The following is an 18,119-nucleotide window of genomic DNA, read 5'->3' as shown; positions in this document are numbered from 1 at the left end:
CTGGTGGTGCACCTAAAACCTGCTGCTTCTATAAGGAGCTGAATGCTATCCTCAGAGATGACCCCACCTCCATTACCGATTGCCCCGTGGATACTTCATATGCAACTGAAAGAGAGGGTAACCCAGAGTCTGAAATTGTGGATGAAGAAGTTGAGGTAGAAGAGGATGTGGTGCTCCCATGGGGTCGCCGGATGGGTCTGGCAGCCAGGACCTTTTCTTCACTCCAGAAGTGCTCAGCGGAGAGCAGGAAGCAGATGAGACTCCGGATAAGTTGCTGTGTCTTGTGTATGGAATTGAAAAGTGGGAGGCAGGTAGTGTTTTCTGTGAGCTGGACATTGCCCTGTGTAGCTAATCTGCATGGCCAACCAGGGTGTCGATGGACATCGAGACCTGCAGGGAATCCTCCAGAGAAAGGCTCTGGAAAGTTTCTTATTTGTTAATCCTCTGCCGCAGATTCCAAGGGATTGTAGCCTTGTTAGTTCCCCCATTGTAGGAAACTGTACCATGCCATTTAGCAAACACTGGAGCTGGGACCAAAGCGGCACATAGCTGAGCTGCATATAGACAGGGGTGAAAGCCTCAACCATTTAGCAGCTGAGTCCTGGTTTCTCTGGTCACCCTCAGCAGGGAGATGTCAGCCAGCAGGTTGGCCACCTGTGAAAAAGTGTGGGATAATTTTAGAATGAGTTCCCTGCAAGCTGTGACCTTTTTGTCTGCACGCACAACCGCCTTCTGCCCACTCCTGAAACTCACCATGATTGGGGTGCCTGCGGAGCTGTGTGCCTTCCTAAAGTCTCAGAGAGAAAGTAATTTCTACTAGCAAAATGCCCTTTTTACTAAAATGTTTCAATCATTTGCTGGAATGTAACAATCCCTCTTCTGTTCAGCACAGACCTTGAAGAGCACATCACGTACCCCCGTGGACTGGCTGCGGCAGATAAGAAAAAAACCTAGGTGCAGCAAAGAAGAGATGTTCCGTGAGGTTCTACAGCACGATGAGAGACAGACCAGGGAATGGGAAGAGTGCTGGGAAGCCGAAAGGCAGGACAGAAAAGAGAATGCTGCTTTTTCTAGGCAAGCGGCAGAGCAGATGATAAAAGTTATGGAGGATCAGACAGAGATGCTCAAGTCATTGAAACAGCTGCAGACTGAGCAGATCCAAGTTCAAGCACCACTGCAGCAGATACACAATTCTTTGCTAAACCCACCCCCCTCTATGCACACACGTTCCTTTTCACTCTACCCCCTCTCACAGCTTGCACAATGATAGCTGGAGCTACACACAGTTGTGAGGTTTTACCCTTTTTAACAATAAATAAAGGCTAAGGTATTTAATGGTACTGCGTTTTTATTCTGTGTTCTACAAAAGCATATAGCAATCAATTTACTCTTGGGAACAGGTTTCTAAAGCATTGTGTTGCATGGATCTTGAGCCCCAAAATTGTACATTGATGCAACAGGGAAGCAACTCCAAAGCAGACGTGTTACTGCCCCTCATTGTCAAAGTGGTTCCTCAAAACCTCTCTGATGTTAATAGCAACCCTCTGGGTTCCTCTGACAGCCCTAGCATCTGGCTGTTCAAACTGTGCAGCCAAGCGCTTTGCCTCAGTGCTCCACACCTGAGCAAACATTTCACTCTTAGATTCACACAGATTATGCAAAGTGCAGCATGCAGCTACGACCACGGGAATATTTTTATCCTTGGTAAGGTCTAGCCCGCCATTTAAACACCTCCAGCGAGCTTTCAAACGGCCAAAGGCACATTTGACTACCATGCAGCACCTGCTCAGCCTGTTGTTAAAATGCTCCTTGCTGCTGTCCAGGTGCCCTGTGTAAGGTTTCATGAGCCAGGGCTGTAAGGGGTAAGACCGGTCTCCCAGGATTACCATGGGCATTTCCACATCCCGCACTGTGAACTTGTGAACTGGTAAGAAAGTCCCCGCCTGCAGCTTTCTGTACAGGCCACTGTTCCTGAAGATGCATGCATCATGTGTCTTTCCAGACCAGCCTGCACTGATGTCCGTGAAACACCCCCGGTGATCCACAAGCACCTGCAACACTATGGAGAAGTATCCCTTCCTATTGATGTATTCAGAGGCAAGGTGGTCTGGCGCTAAAATTGGAATGTGTGTGCCATCAATCGCCCCGCCACAGTTAGGGAAACCCATCTCTGCAGAGCCATCCACTATTTCATGCACATTTCCCAGAGTCATGGTCCTATGCAGCAGGATGTGATTTATTGCTCTGCACACTGGGAGTAGTACAGCCCCAACAGTGGACTTTCCTACTCCAAACTGATTTGCGACTGACCGGTAGCAGTCTGGATTCACCAGCTTCTACACAGCGATTGCAACATGCTTCTCTACCGGAAGGGCAGCTCTCAATCTGGTGTCCTTGTGCCGCAGGTTGGAGGATAGCTCAGCACGTAACTCCAGGAAGGTTGCTTTATGCATCCTAAAGTTCTGTACCCATTGATCATCATCCCACACCTGCATGACAATGTGATCCCACCAATCAGTGCTTGTTTCCCTAGCCCAAAAGCGACGGTCTACCATACTCAGCTGCTCTGTGAATGCACAAAGCACTGATAAGTTGCTGCTGTCCATATCACACTCGGGTGCCTGCGATTCATCTTCTGCTAACTTTGCGAGTAACTGTGCTGCCATGCGCGATGTCCTCACGACAGCTGACAGCTAACAGCACATAGGAGAGAAGTGCGGGATTCATCCTCTCTCACTGCAGATGCTGGCGCACACTACAAAAGAATGACAGTTGGAAAAACAGTGCAAAAGGAATCCAAAGACCTGTGGAGGGCTGGGACACAAAGCGGTGCATGACGGTACATTTTGCACATCCCAGGATGCGCCACGCTCCGTTTCCGCATTCCCACAACACCTAGTGACGAATGGTGCCGCCAGGCATTGTGGGATACATACCCATAGTCCATTGTTCTCACTGTCAACAAAGGTGCCCAGAATGTGGATACAATCTGTCGACAGAGGGAGAAAATGTAGACACACTTTGGTGACTTTGCTTTTGTCGATTTTTCCTTGGTGACATTAGTTTAATCAAAAAAACTTGCCAGTGTAGACAAGTCCCAAGTCCCTGGACTCTACACTATACGTCCCACCCCTTAGCTGATCACTGGCTTATGGGCCCATCTGAATTCCTTGCTTACTGCTCTTCCTTCATTTGCAGAAGTTGCTAGATTACAACATCTAGGGTAACAACTGGGGTAGATTCCTGAAATGTGGTTTTTGTGGCTTGCCTCTGCCTTTCTTCACTGACAGCTACTACTGTTGCCATCCTGAGTTCATAATGGATTCCTCCCCAAAATCTATTTTTAAATTAAAATGAGCTGGAGGTGTCTCTCTTAAATTCACTTTTCTTTTTTCTTAAATAAAAGACTTAAAAACCCAGCTTTTCTTGAAGAGGGAATAAAGGGAAGTTTGATTTGCTAGACTCCTAGAAGAAAAGATGTTCTGCCTTGATACATTTGAGAGATTCAGAGTGCTAGTATGCCTGAGTGAAATCTCTACGTATGAAGGCATCTGCAGTCTTGGGTCATTTATTTTATATCTAAGATAGAAAGTCTTTTGTTCCTTAATTCTGTTTGTCACAACCTGACCTCGTACAGTCTGGTACACTGTATGGTCCCCAGTCTGTTGTGGTCCCATGTACTTCTAAGCCCCCAAATGGGCCTAACTCACCAGAAATAAAATATGTGACCTCTATCCCAGGGCACGTAACTGGCCATTTCACAACTATGTGCTTAGCAAAAGGCTAGCTGAACGGGATAAGCCTTGCATGCTGCACTTAAGGTGACAAAACTCAGGCTCTAGAGGTTGTAAATTTCATGGAGGCAATAAATTCCACAGCTGAGAGTACCTGTCCCCAATCTGGGGTTCATCTGCCTTATTGCCCCCTTGAAAACGTTGAAGACAAGAAGCGGGATCCTGAAATGGGTGGTTAGGCAACCAGAGTGGAGTGCAGAATATCAAAGGTTTCAGAGTAACAGCCGTGTTAGTCTGTATTCGCAAAAAGAAAAGGAGTACTTGTGGCACCTTAGAGACTAACCAATTTATTTGTGCATGAGCTTTCGTGAGGTAGCTCACGAAAGCTCATGCTCAAATAAATTGGTTAGTCTCTAAGGTGCCACAAGTCCTCCTTTTCTTTTTGCAGAATATCAAAGGGATGTTTTAAAGAGAAGGTGGGTGAGGTAATATCTGTTCGTGGCCCAACTTCTGTTGGTGAGAGAGACAAGCTTTGGCTTGCAGAGAGCCCTTTAAGTTCCCAGAATATTTTATTACTGAACTTTGCTTTATGCGAAATCAGATCAGGTGACCAGATAGCAAGTGAGAAAAATCAGGACACTTTTTTTTTTTTTTTTTTTTTGTTCAGAGGGAGGGGGGTATAGTTGCTTGTCTAAACCAAAGCCCCTAATATCCGGATGTGGTGAGGTCATCCTCAGCCTGATTCACACAGGACACCCAGCCAGAGGCACCTGCTGTCATCCCCCCGCGGAAGCACAGCTGCAGCAGCCGCAGGATGGCGTGACTGACTGTGCAGCCGCAGACGCCGGCGCCCAGCAGACCCCATCCGCCTCCAGCGCGGACGAGTGTCCTCCTTCCCGCCTCACCCACCCAGCGGGGCACTCCCGCGCTCGCCCGCCCGCCCGCCAAGCCGGCCCTGGCGGCAGCCGCAGCTCCTCCCGCGGCGGGACACGTGAGCGCCGAGTCCCCGCCCGTGGCTGGCTCGGACTGTGGCCGGGCTGCTGAGCCTGCCGAGCCTGTGCCGACGCCGCGGCTGGGGAGCGCGGGAGCCGCCGCTGTTGGTGTGAGTAGGGCAGGCGCGGCTGCTGGCCGAGAGCGGGGCCCGGCTGGGGTTTGTTCCCGAGCGGAGGCTAGGAGCTGCCGCTCCGAGTGGACAGGACAAGCGGGGCACGCGGGGGCCCCAGCCGCGCTGTCCGGCGGGCGGGCTCCCTGGCCCCGCGGGGGAGGAGGACCGGGGGCGGGAGCGGCGGGGCGTCATTTCGCTCTCTGCTCTGCCCGGGCCGGCGCTTGGCGGCTCTGTCACCCTGCGGCGCTCGGGTGCCCGTGGGGAGGAGGCAGACGCACCGGGTAGCCTGAGTCTGGGGCTCCGCGCCAGCCGGGCATGGGGATGTTGGGGTGTGGAGACGGGGGATCCTCGGTCACAACCCTCTGGGTCCAAGGGAGCCGCCTTTGCTTTCGGGTGGCCTAGGAGGGGAGTCATTGGCTCCCCTGCTCAAGCGGGAGGGGCGGCCGGTGAGATTTAGCGCGTCCCCCCTCGACCAGCCGTTACTGTCTTGAGTTGTCTTGGAAGCGCCAAAAGGGATAATGAGTTTCTTGATATGTGTTCGAGTGGATGTTAATGCACCGCTGCCCCAACACTGCCGCTTAATGGGGACGGTCATAGGAGATGCCACGGGCTATATAGTCTGGTATTCGCTCTTCGAGTCCATGCCTACCGTGGCAATTTTAGGTAGCTCTCCCCCTGTTGCAGTAGCAAGGGTGAGGGAAAACGTGTACGTTGGTTATTTGTATTCATACCACTAAGTCAGGTGAGGGGGGATCCCCTGAGCCCAGCTAGCCACAGGTCTAGGCTAGTACTCTCACCAGCAATACCAGTGCTAGTGTAATGAATGGGAGATTTTAAGAAAATCTTAGTGCAGACCCAGTCTGGACTATGGATTGGGGCAAATGATACAATAATTGTACTACAAGTACCATAGTTGCAACAGGATTTGGTCTTGTGCATGCAGGAAAACCAAACCGTACTGTAACACAATCAAGACACTACTGTATAGTAGTAGTATAGATCAGTACATAGTGGTTATTGCCAGACCCAGTTCCTGCAGAATGGGCCGCTGGTTTGGGCTTACTGGAGTGAAGGGATGCAGTTTTTAATGAAATTTAGGTGAATGAATTAGATCTGAGCTATTGCCACCTTTGGGGACGCTGGCTATAGCAGTATGTGCCCAAGGGTGTGATTGTTATATGTATACTGGGGACTCTTTCCATTTGAGATCCCACATTTGGTATAAAACTATTACTGATTCCCTTTCAGAATATGCCTTTCTTGCAAATTTGTTAGCTATCACAGGACTTGCTTCTCCAGTATAGTATAAAGTACTAATTGGAACAACAGAGAAATAATTTCTCCCTGTCCTAGACTGTTAAGCAAAATTATATCACACAGAACACTGTTACTGTGATTTCATAGGGTTTTTTTCTTTGATAAACTGCTGCTGTTGACTATAAATAAGAAGTCCTGTACTATGCCCAGCATTATCTAATAAGGCTTTAATTCCACTGAGCTTTTCTAAAAACATTGTAAGTGGTATGTTCACGTCACCAAGGCACCAGATGGGTTTATAAAGCTTGAGCCTTATTCTGCTCTCTCATCCTTCAGTGTAAAGCAGTAAATAGTAAACTTAGAGCATAAGTGAGATCAGAATCAGGCCCCTTAAAATATAATAATAATAATTAGTGTAGTATCTGGAATCCCCACTTATGGACCAGAACCATTGTGCTAGGCACTGTACAAACAGAACAAAAAGACAGTTCCTGGCTCAAAGAGCTCACAATCTAATGTAAGAGACATCTGATGGATAGACAGACAAATATATTCATTACTTACAACGTAACTTTTTAACTTCCCCTATATTTAATTTTGCCTCCACCCACACATTTCTGCTCTCTTCTTTCCCATCTTGATTTTTTTAAAACAGCCATGTTAGTTTTCACAAATTCATACAAAGTTGTTCACTTTTCTAGCATTTTCTTATAAATCCAATACTGGACACTAGTATTAGTTTGTTTTAATATGGCATATAGTGTATCCACAACTGTTCATAACACTGAAAATTCATTAAGAAATTCTACCAGCATTTTAATACATTTTGAATTTATATACCTAAATAAAAAATACAGCTGTATTACTTGAATGTATTTATACTAATTCTAGGTGAGTTCATAAGGAGAGGTCCAAAGTTCCAGATATGGCAGTTAATTGATAACCACCAGTGAAATTTTGCTTGTGTATTCTAAAATCCCCATTTTCTTCCTCTTTGGCTGCAACATGAACTGCTAGAGTTAGAGATTAATGCTTTTATACTACCTGAAAGAAGTAGTTCCCAGCTTTCACATTATAAAGTTACAAGTATTACTTCCTAGATCTAGCTGTTTTGAGATTGTGATGGCTGAAATACTATCTTCTTTAAAGTGCACGTTTGACAAAGATAGTAATTAGAATTATGTGATTTTTAAGGTGCATTTTGCCCACAATCTGTTACCATCCCAATGGAAAAACATCACTTCTTTTTTGTCCTTGTGGTACATGAAATATTATGCTTAAGTCTGATCCCCTATAAACTTTCAGTTTTCTGGTTTCTCCTTGCTCCCGATTTTGTGATGTGGCTGGCTAAATATTATCTTTATCCTTCATGGTCTCTCTCAGGGCTTGTCGACACTTGAAAGTTGTTTCAGATTGTTTGTGTGTGTTAACTGATTAGGAACAATTGTTCCAAAAGCAGCTTGTCCTCACTGCTTTATGCCCGTTAAAGCTGGTTGCTTTTTGAATCATCTTGTCCATATGGTGCTGTGTTTTACTGAAATACGTACACAGCATTCAGGGCAGAAATCCCATGGTGCAATGTTCTGCCGCTAGGCTCAATGCATTTGGGGATTTTTCTTGTGGCACGTAATAGGATACCTACTAGAAGCCACTGGAATTCTGGGACTTGGGGGTCAAATGAAAAAATTCCCATGATTCCTCTCCTTTTATCCTATTATTCATCTGGGTTTTGGAAGCCAGTGCCATTGTCAGACTGCTGTCAGGCAGCATGCGGGGAGACATGGCTGAGTGCTGTGATCCTGATGGTAGTTAATACAAACTGGCAGATGCACATGTATTGGCAGTCATGCTTTGGGTAACTTGAGAGACAGCCACGGTGGTGCTGTGGCAATATGAGCACAGGAGGAGGATGAAATTGAGCAGTGACCTCTGTACAATCTTTTCTAGGAGCAAGGGCTTCTCTTAGTGAGCTGCCCACTTCTGGACTCAGGCAACCAGCACTTCCTAGTGAACAGGATAGTGCTGCAGACCTGGGAAGACTAGCAATGGTACTGGTACTTAAGGATGAGAAAGCCCACTCTACTAGAAATCTGTGCAGAGCTCACTCAATGCTATAGTAGTGGAACACATACATGACAGCTCCCTTCAGCATGGAGACGCATGTGGCTATTGCTGTCTGGAAGCTTGCCATCACGATTGCGAGTGGTCTTTAGTTAACCAGTTTGGTATTGGTAGATCAACTGTGGAGCTATTGTCCTGGAGGTATGTGCTGCTATCAAGAAGTACCGGCTCCTTTTTATAACTTCTTTTAATGAAACTCCTCTTAATTCTATCCCTGATGACCTTCGTGTGGGACACCACAAACTCCTACATGTTTGTCATATCTCTTTTGTAATTTCTTGACATTTGGAAGAAAAGAAGGAAACATTTCTCTGGCTGGTTGATTTAAAAACAAAACAAAAAAACGCAACAACTTGTTAGAAGTTGATCAGAGGTGTGGAATGTTTTAAGTAATCCTGGCCCAAATGGAGAAGTTGACAGAGGGCAGGTGACTAATTCAATGTGGCATGTTTCTGCAATATATTGATATCACTTCCTCATATGTGATCTATAGCATGCATAGGCTCTTGGTTTTGGAATCAAGGAAAGGTGCTGCATCTGGATAATTTAAGATCAGGTGATCTTTTTCCTAGTTAAATATTCTGCTAAAACCTATTTAATCACAGGAAAATAACTCTGCAGCTTATTTTTTCTGATACTAAAAGTAAATGGGCCCAGATCCTCAAAGGTATTTAGGCGCCTAACTTCCATAAAAACCAGTGGAAGTTAGGAGCCTGTATTTCTTTGAGGATCTGAGCCTAGGAGAAAACTGTAGCTGTATCGTACAGGAATTCCAGGCTCCAGACAAAATAAATCTTGATATTGAGTGTTAAATCCTGCTCATCTTACTCATTCACTCAAAAGGCCCTAATGAAGCCAAAGGGGCTATGTGTAAGAATTTAGCCGCAAATCTGTCTATCTAGGTATTTATATTGTCCATTCAATATAATATCTAAATTCTGCCCACTATTTAAAAATAGAAACAATTAATCTCTCTTTCTCCTTTCCCAGCCTGTAAAAATAGATTGGTTAATGTATATGGTTTTGAAACATGTATTTGTTTGTGTGGGTGAAGAATTTATTGAAGCCGAGCTATATCAAGGAAATGAGTTTGGCATTTAGCTTTCAGAAATGGGTAGGCCTGTGGCCACTCCTGTCACTGAGTTAGATCTATTAATTAGGTGCATATCTCATATGAAAACCTTCCTCTGCTGGTCATCAGGATGAATGTTCCATTGAAACTAGTGTGGAGAGAGAAAGAGAGGAGGTAATTTGGTCAGCTATGAACAGTCCTAACTGACCACTCTGAACATCAAGACAGGATCTTGAACCAAATTCTGTATTCAATGGGAAATCATTGCAGAGCGTGGAGCATTGCAATGACTTATTAACAGTGACTTGTGATGCTAAGGAAACTGGCTGCTGCTTTTTATATGAGCTGGAGCTTTATTCTTATATATGAGATGAAGTGATCAAGCCAAATGGTAATGAATTCATGGATCTCTATGGGCAGCCTACATCCACTGGGATGGGACACAATCTTCTGTCCATTTGCAGATGGAAGCAGACACTGTTTACCCCCATGGCTATTAGGGCACCCATTGGCCCTAAGAATTGCAAAAAGATCCCAAACCCTGAAAACCAGTTTGACAATCCAAGGACAGATCAGGCCCTCATCAGTGAGGAATGTTACAGAAGAAGCAAGTTCTTTGAAGCCTTCTCCTCTTCTTACCAGCATTGTCTGAATCTTACCTGAGCTCAGCTTTAGCCAGTTGCTCTTCATCCAGGTCCTGATTTCTTCCTGACATAAAGATAACTGGAAGATGGCTTTTGTAGCAGGATTCAGTCCCAGAGCGCATCCCCTTAGGGCATGGTAAGGCACTACAGGCACCCTGCCTTCAATTCCCTCAGGTTTTTCCCCAATAATTCATTCGCAGTGTAGAATACTAAAACTACATGTTCCCTCTTGGGACCTAATTTGTTAAGTCCTTACATATTACAGTCCTCTTTGGCCCTTCTGAGCCATTATCCTTCCTTCTCTGGGCTTCCAGTTCACTCTTGTTCCAGGGCTTCAGGTCCCAGTTCCTCTGACCCTGGAGAGCTGACTGTCATGCTCCAGCTCCTGACCTCTCTGGGGAGTCTTTCCCACAGTTTCCTTGTACCCTGGTCTTTAGACTCTCAAACTGCTTACCCCTGGTTCAGGGGCTCCACAGCCCTCCTTCCTGGGGCTGGGCTGTGATTCAGTCAAGCTTCCTCATCCCACCAGCATCTGAGTTCTGATCCTGCTCCAAGAAGCTTCCCTTGGTCTCTGGACTCACGCTCTATTTCTCCTTGGTTCTGGGGCTGTACTATAACTTATGGCTAGGGCCCTTTGTTTTCTGTTTTCAGTTTTCATTTTAATATTTCCTGGGAATTTATCAGTTCATTACCACAACAATAAAAACAGGTGAAAAGCAGTGCAAAAAACTATTAATTTTTCTGAGTAAATATTGGGGTTTATCTTGATGAATGGAAAGACTGGGGGTAAAAGTATTCAGTAGCTTTGAATTCCATTCACCAATGTGGTTTGCTGCAGAACTAAAACAGAACTCAAAACACAATGCCACCTCTGAGTTTAAGAAAACAATATATCTCTAATTTCCAAATAAAACTTTTCATTTGAATAAACCATTTACTTAGAACTATTAGCCCATAAATATTTAATAATTGGGCCGCACCATTTGCAGCGAATACACTCAACTTTATCCTTTTCTCCTGTTTTTGTTTTTTTAAAGCTTTTGAATACTTTCTTATGTTCTGAAACATATTCTGATACAGATTTTTGTTTTCCCATTTTAGTGTGTCAAATCTTTAAATTGTTATCTGTGAACAGCTTGAAATGTGTACATGTTGGGCATGTGAGTCATCGGCACATTCAGATGCACACACACTTCAGAGCTTGTGTGCATACCTGTTTGTTTATAGTGTGTATCTTCTAAACCAATACATAGCCTTACTTCAACAGGCAGCTTTGCATAAAGACACAGACTAATGCGTGTGAGATACATGTATTACGATAATATAAGGTATTTATTTTCCTAATAAAGCAAGTTGGTTTTTTAAATATATTTGAATGATACAAAAGCAGGGTGAAAATCAGAAAAAACTGAATAATACTTTTTGTAAAACCCAGGAATTTTTCTGTAAAAATTGGTTTAAACTGAAAACAAAAGGGCTTACTTATGGCAGATATCCTCAGCCCACCAACATGCAGATGCTGGTTCCCATCCAGGAACCCTTTCCACAGGCCCTAACCTATGCTTCTGCTTCTCTTCCGCAGCTCAGTACTGGGTTTTATCATGTCAAGAGGCATCTGATTAACACCTGGCCCCTTTCCCAGCTTGGCTGCTGATCCCTAGAACACTGGTTTTCATAAAGAGGGCACATCATGGAACAGGGGTTGGCTGGCCCCCAGGCTCCATTGCTCATAAAGTGGACAGACCACCTTGTTACAGAGCTGTTTACATTTGCTGTAAAAGAGGTGCATTGTAGGGTACTGTCAGCATCCTGCTGGCACGTCAGACTCTCTCCCTCAGTAGCTTCAACGACTAGATATTAAATAGTAAGAGCAAGAGGATTGAACTTTGCAGGAGAGGGCTCATAACAACCCTATAGTCTTGGCCTGAAAGAAAGGACTTAAGCCATTTCAAATGAGTTTCTGTTTGCTCCTGCATCATCTTAGAGACAGGATTTATTTGTGTTCAGTGGCATACAATGCCACAGAGAGGTCTAGCAGGATGTGTGCTGGTGTATTTCCATTGTCTAAGAACAAACGAACACTGAAACATAAGGGTTCTGTACCATAAGATCTTCCATAAGATGTCTTGGGGAATTCTGAGTGTGAAATGAAAACATGTCTTGTGAGCATGATGATGATTTTTTCCTTGCTGTTGTCTTGTATCATGTGTCTTGAAGTGTCTGTCCTTTAGTATTTTGGGGGTTTTCTGGCGTAAGAAAATACTTTTTTTTCCCTACCAGAGTGGACAGATGGAAGAGAAACACTATATTTTTATAACAAAACATCCGCTTTACTGGAATGTGAACAGTGTTTCATTTAGGGGAGAAACACTGTGACCTTTCCGCGTATGTGCAGCCAACAAATTATCGGAATCTTAATTCCAGCTTCCTGCTGCTCCTTTCCCTCAAGGTCCTAACTCCTAGCCAATTCTTTGTATACACACAATAATTATAATATAATTGGGTGTCTATTAATAAACTTGTCATTTTTAATCACTTGTGTAGTCGGAATGTAAGTTTTGGATTAGTCATAATTTTGGTATCTGTTGTAATGAGATCTTGGTCACGTTCTGGGAATGGGAATTTTTATTTCACCCAAGATGTTTTACTCAGACCGGGGGAGAAAGAGGTTCTAAAAATCCAGAATTAAAGGGTAAATTCAAAAGCTGAACGGAAGACAGTACTTTACAGGGGGAAGGGCAATAGCTAAGTAACATATGTAGGCATATGCCTTGTTGATAAAAGAGCATTTTGGCAGTGTCAACATGTCTAACGTGCCTATGACATCCCCACTCACAAGAATTTGCAACCGTGCACAAGTGTTCACAACTGCCATTGTGACTGAACTTGCTTTCAGCAAGGCTAAATTCTCTAACTTTGTCCACACTAGTGGTGTAGCTAGGAATGGAAATTTGGGTGGGTCCCAATTTGTGGTGGATAGGCAATGACCAAAGGTCTGATATCACAGCAGCCCGTAGCCTCTAGGGCAGGTAACCAGTCCCAAGCCTCCTCCTTTTTCCACCCAGGGTGACCTGAAGCGCTCTCACCTTGGCTGCAGAGTGTCATCTTGCACAGCTCCTTGCACTTCCTTGCCCCCTTCAGATAGGGATGGGTCTAGCCTGCCTTGGTCTCCCTTCCTTGTATTTGCAAAAAGAAAAGGAGTACTTGTGGAACCTTAGAGACTAACCAATTTATTTGAGCATAAGCTTTTGTGAGCTACAGCTCACTGCATCCGATGAAGTGAGCTGTAGCTCACGAAAGCTTATGCTCAAATAAATTTGTTAGTCTCTAAGGTGCCACAAGTACTCCTTTTCTTTTTGCGAAAACAGACTAATACGGCTGCTACTCTGAAACCTTCCCTGTAGTGGCTTTGGGCACAGGCCAAAGCTGACCAGTGCCACCCACTGAGGAGGTACCTGGAGGAGGCTGGCTGGAACAGGTGGTGTTTGAGAGTTACTAATTTGGGTTTAGCTTAAAGTTGATGCTTAAAATAAAGTAAAATAAGCCACTCAAACGGAAATAATGTTCACACAGGGGTTTGCACCTGTTTAAATAATTTTTAAAAACTGATTTAAACTAGTGAAGTTTATTGTATAGACGAGGCCCAATTTGCTACCTCTCCCAAACATACAGGAGTAAACTTGAGAACTCTGGAACAACGCAGGTATGAGATGTGCCCCCAGTTTGCAGGGAAGCTACTTGTCTGACGCCTTGGATGCTGTACTTTATTATTGATATTCAGAGGTGCCTAAAAGTGTGTTAAGTGCTGTGCTAACAAATATAGGAAGGCATAGTCCAACTCAGTGAGCTTTCAGTCTAAAATGACAGACTGATGAACGGTGTAGGAAAGAGTTGGTACGTACCAGTAAAGTGGTCAAAGTAATGATTAGCCAAGTCTTCACATCTCTCTTTGTTCTTTTTAAAATTATAAGATATTCTCAACTAGCCTTTTACCACCTCGTATTATTTAACTAATATCTCCTCGGAGGTCAAAGGGTATGTCTCACTGGGATTGGCAGTGTGACTGCCGCTCAGATAGGTATACCCTCAGCAGTTTTAATGTAGCTAGTTCAACTAAAAATAGCAATGAAGATGCAGCAGCATGTACCATATAAGCCTGCCCAGAACCCTGGTATGTCCATGTGTTACTAACCCATGCCAGGATCTGTGGTACTGTATCTTCATTGTTCTTTTAGCTGGGTGAAATTCTAAGGTCTGTGTCATACAGGAGCTCAGAGTAGATCATTATAATGGTTCCTTCTGGCCTTAAAGCATAAGAATTGGTAAATTAAGTTTATCCTAGAAGCACAGCGACTTGAAGTAGAGCTGATCAAAATGCACAGAGAGCTGACTTCACTCACTAAACTCTTTTTCTTATCTTTCCTCAGACTTTGTGGTGCAATTGTGTAAGCTGTTTGGGATTGGTCAGTCTCAGGGAAGTGTAGTGGATGCTGTCATTCAAGAAATGAGAACCTTTGCATTTATTATGGTTATTTTACTTTACAATATATATACCCTGTCTCCTCAGACCACTGATATTGGGCTGGCAGTTCTAGTTCTGGACTTCAGAGCAGGCTTCTCCTTTTCATTTTACTTCGTTGGTCTCAGGAAACAGACCAGATTGTAGCACACTTCCTACAGGTGACTAGACCCTGCTTCTCAAAAATACCAGTTTTGACACACCATGCAAAACAGAACAAGGAAGGTTGTTTAAAAAAAAAAAAGATTATGTAACTCTTTGGAAAGGCAATTCAAAGTAGCAGAAATCTTAAATACAGAAAACATAAATTAGATGAGAAGTTTAAGAAATGATTGGAGCTAGGCCCGAGCTGGGACCTCAGATCACAAAGTATGCAAAAGGTTCAGAACGTTAAAAGGAGAAAGTGTGGAGGGGAAGGATGAGATGGCGGCAGCCTTTGCATGTGTGAGTCTATTTGAAAAAGTAGTGTTGCAGTAATCATGCACTGTGTTCACTAGCTTCTGCTCTGCTCAGTTAGCATTAAAAGGACAGCATTTGGTCCTCCCTTACAAGGAGGGTTGTTATTCTAGAGACATACTTTGAGAAAGTAATACTTTTCAGAATAGACTTAATTTACATTTATAATATGTAATAATAACTCCTTAGACATGCCCATATTGTTTCTGACATAGGTTCAAGATCTTCCTTCTAACCAAGGATTTTGGCCAAGGCTCCAGGATGCTGATAGGTCACGCCCACATCCCCTAATATATTTGTGTAACTAACTGACTTCTTTTGAGGATCCAGGTCTCAGTCTCTATTTATCTGCATGGGATCCTTGCTGCTGCCTCTCTTTCCAACTATAAGTATAAGTGACAAAGTGTGTAAGTGACAAAGCTCCAGTTTAGTTGTTTGTAACTGCATCATACAAAAATGTCTGCCTTAGGGTCTTATACTGCTGCCCATCACCCATAGCATTTGAGCACCTGATCTCTGTGTGTGTGTGTGTGTGTGTGTGTGTATATATCTATATATAATTTATTTATGCATATTTGTATTTATAAGTGTATATATGCACATCTATGTATTTGTATTTTGTAACTGAATATAAATAATCAACACACGTTTGACTCCCTACACTAAACTTTTGATTTTACGTGGAAGATGCTCAGATACTGAAGCAATAGGTGCCAGGATAAAGCTGTAAGATAAGATTAAAAACAGCATTTTCTCTCAGGGTACAGAAAAGGGAATCACAAACATTTTCATAAGGCAAGAATACATATTAACAGAGAAATCGTCTTGTGAGCTACCAGCCCTTCTGTTTGTGGAGATCACTCTCCTCTCATAGACCATTGTCTAATACCCTTCTGACAACTACAGCAATTGCTTACACAGAAAAGTAACTTTAGGAAATTTATTTAATGTAGTTAGTGGCTGTTGCAAACAAGTAGCAGAGCCCACATTATGTGACAATCCATCTCTCTGTGGACCAGTAGTACGTTCTGCATGGAGCACTGTTGGAGAGCTGGAGCTATAGAAGAAGAATTTTGAAGGCTTCCAGAATGACTGCAACAAACTCACATCCTTCCCCAGTGAATAACCAGTTGTCATGATGAAAACTGACACACATCACAAAATCAGTCCCACCACCCATGCCTACCATCTCCAATAGTTGCCTAATAATTGGCATAGCTCTGGCCTTTTGAGTGTTCTCTAACCAAGATTAGACTGACGTAATGGGTAAGCAACCAGATGAAATAGCAGAAAGTGTATGAGATCCCTTGATGGAGCTTATGTCTGTTATCTGAGGACTCTACAATGGGAAGATGGGAGAAAAAGAAAATACATTGTAGGCTGTGTATGAATGTCTTGTTTTTTAAATTATGGCCATCTTGAAGCTTCTCAGAGGTTTGGAATGTGAGTCATTCTGCAGCTAGAGAGGGATTATTAGACAGAGTGCAGGTGACACAGTCAGACTTGCTTAATAAATTTCATTTGCAGAGTCATGTAATATCACCTGTCTGTCACTGCCACGTGCTGGTGTGTGTATAATTATTTTTTGGGGGAGGGCTGATGATGATCAAGTTTGATTAATTAAATTAATGGCTCTTTGATTCCCAGGTTCCTGAGTAATGCATGACATTCTCCTAGATAAATGTTTTTTAGGTGATTTCAATTCATTTTCTGATAGAGCAGTTCTTGATAGCAAGGATGCTTGCCACATAGTAGAATGGTGAGCATGCTTGATTGGAAGTAGGCATCATGACGTTAAAGAGAAATCTTTGTATAAGATGAGCATTTCATCAGCCATTGAGCTGAAGTCCTGCATGAATGTGAGCAGTTTCACCTCGGCCTCTTGGCAGTGGCTGCTCAAAGTCCAAATTTCAGGAGGAACTCTGTAACTTGCTTCAGCATGCTTTACCAAAGGGCTGTTTTTGAAATTGTCCCTCATTGCTGGCTTATGGCCAGTGCTTAAATTGCAATGAAAGAGGTGCCGGGGCTCAAGCCATTTTTTTTACATTCATAACCAACGCAGCAAACCCAGAGGTGCTGGGGCTATGAACTGCCAAGCCTAGAGATGCTGGGGCTGAGCCCCAGCACAAATTAAACACTGGTTGTGGCTGCCGAAATCCTGCAGATAATATGGAGTCCCTTATGGAAAAGTGCCCAGTTTCGTTTGAAACTGTCCTTGTTTCCTTTTAATAGCCACGTCAACGAAGTGCTTTTGCTGCTGGTGTGGAAGACCATGACTGGAATGTGTATTGGCAACCTGAGGCACAAGGACAGCTGGTCCTCATGGATCTTTAATTTGGTTAAATTAATATCTGAATACTGCATAGAATTAAGATACATTTATTTTCCTTTGATTATTTCCTCATATTTTCAATGGGGCAGTGCTCTAGTAACCACAGCTCCACTGCAGCTTGGCAGCAAAAGGACAAGTTGATGCTGTGAATGCCAAACTGAGGTATGAGAGAGAAGCAGAGATCCTGTTTGGACAAACAGAAATAGACATGTCCATGGCCTAGAGTAATGGACAAAATCCTTTGTCTGTGGGAAGAACGATTCAGACCTAGGCACAAATGCCCCATATGTCTCTGTTAAAAATTTTAATACTAAGTTGTTTCCTTGTTTCAGGAAGTAACTTATTGTATGTTTTTATGTAAGTAGTCTTGTGTCTTTTAACATATTAGTGATGGGGTCCATCTGCATCTATCCCAGCTGATTCTCTAAGGCCACGGGAATGATCCAAGATTTGGAAAACATGCCTTATAGTGAAAGTTTCAAGGAGCTCATTCTGTTCACCTTAACAAGGTAAAGAGGTGACTTGATCGTAGTCAATAAGTACCTTCCTATGGAAATTTGATAATAGAGGGCTCTTCAGTCTCGCAGACAAAGCTATAACAAGATCCAGTGGCTGAGAGTTGAAGCTAGACAAGTTCAGAGTAGAAATAAGGCAAAAAAATTTAAGTGAGGGATAATTAACTATTGGAACAACTCAGGAGGTTGGGATGGATTCTCCATCACTAGAAATTTTTAAATCAAGATTGGATGTTTTTCTAAAAGAGATGCTGTAGTTCAAACAGGAATTAATCCAGGGAAATCCTATGGACTATGTTAGGCAGGAGGTCAGACTATATGATTACAGTGGTCGCTTCTGATTTTATACTCTATGAAAGAATAG

The 18,119-nt window shown here is 43.5% G+C and overlaps 1 protein-coding gene across 1 annotated transcript in view; it reads left to right on the top strand.

Moving 5' to 3' along the window:
* Positions 1 to 4,699: 4,699 nt before the first annotated feature.
* The window catches only part of SNX10 (sorting nexin 10), a 63,090-nt gene continuing 49,670 nt past the window's right edge, over positions 4,700 to 18,119 (top strand). The window contains exon 1 of the mRNA XM_048838438.2: positions 4,700 to 4,836. The gene's annotated coding sequence lies outside the window, so the exon portion shown is untranslated. The remainder of the gene's footprint in view (positions 4,837 to 18,119) is intronic.

This window comes from Caretta caretta, chromosome 2, assembly GCF_965140235.1.
Source record: "Caretta caretta isolate rCarCar2 chromosome 2, rCarCar1.hap1, whole genome shotgun sequence".
NCBI lineage: Eukaryota > Metazoa > Chordata > Testudines > Cheloniidae > Caretta > Caretta caretta.
The sequence above is the reverse complement of the archived record's forward strand: the minus strand, read 5'-3'. Positions and strand labels throughout refer to the sequence as shown.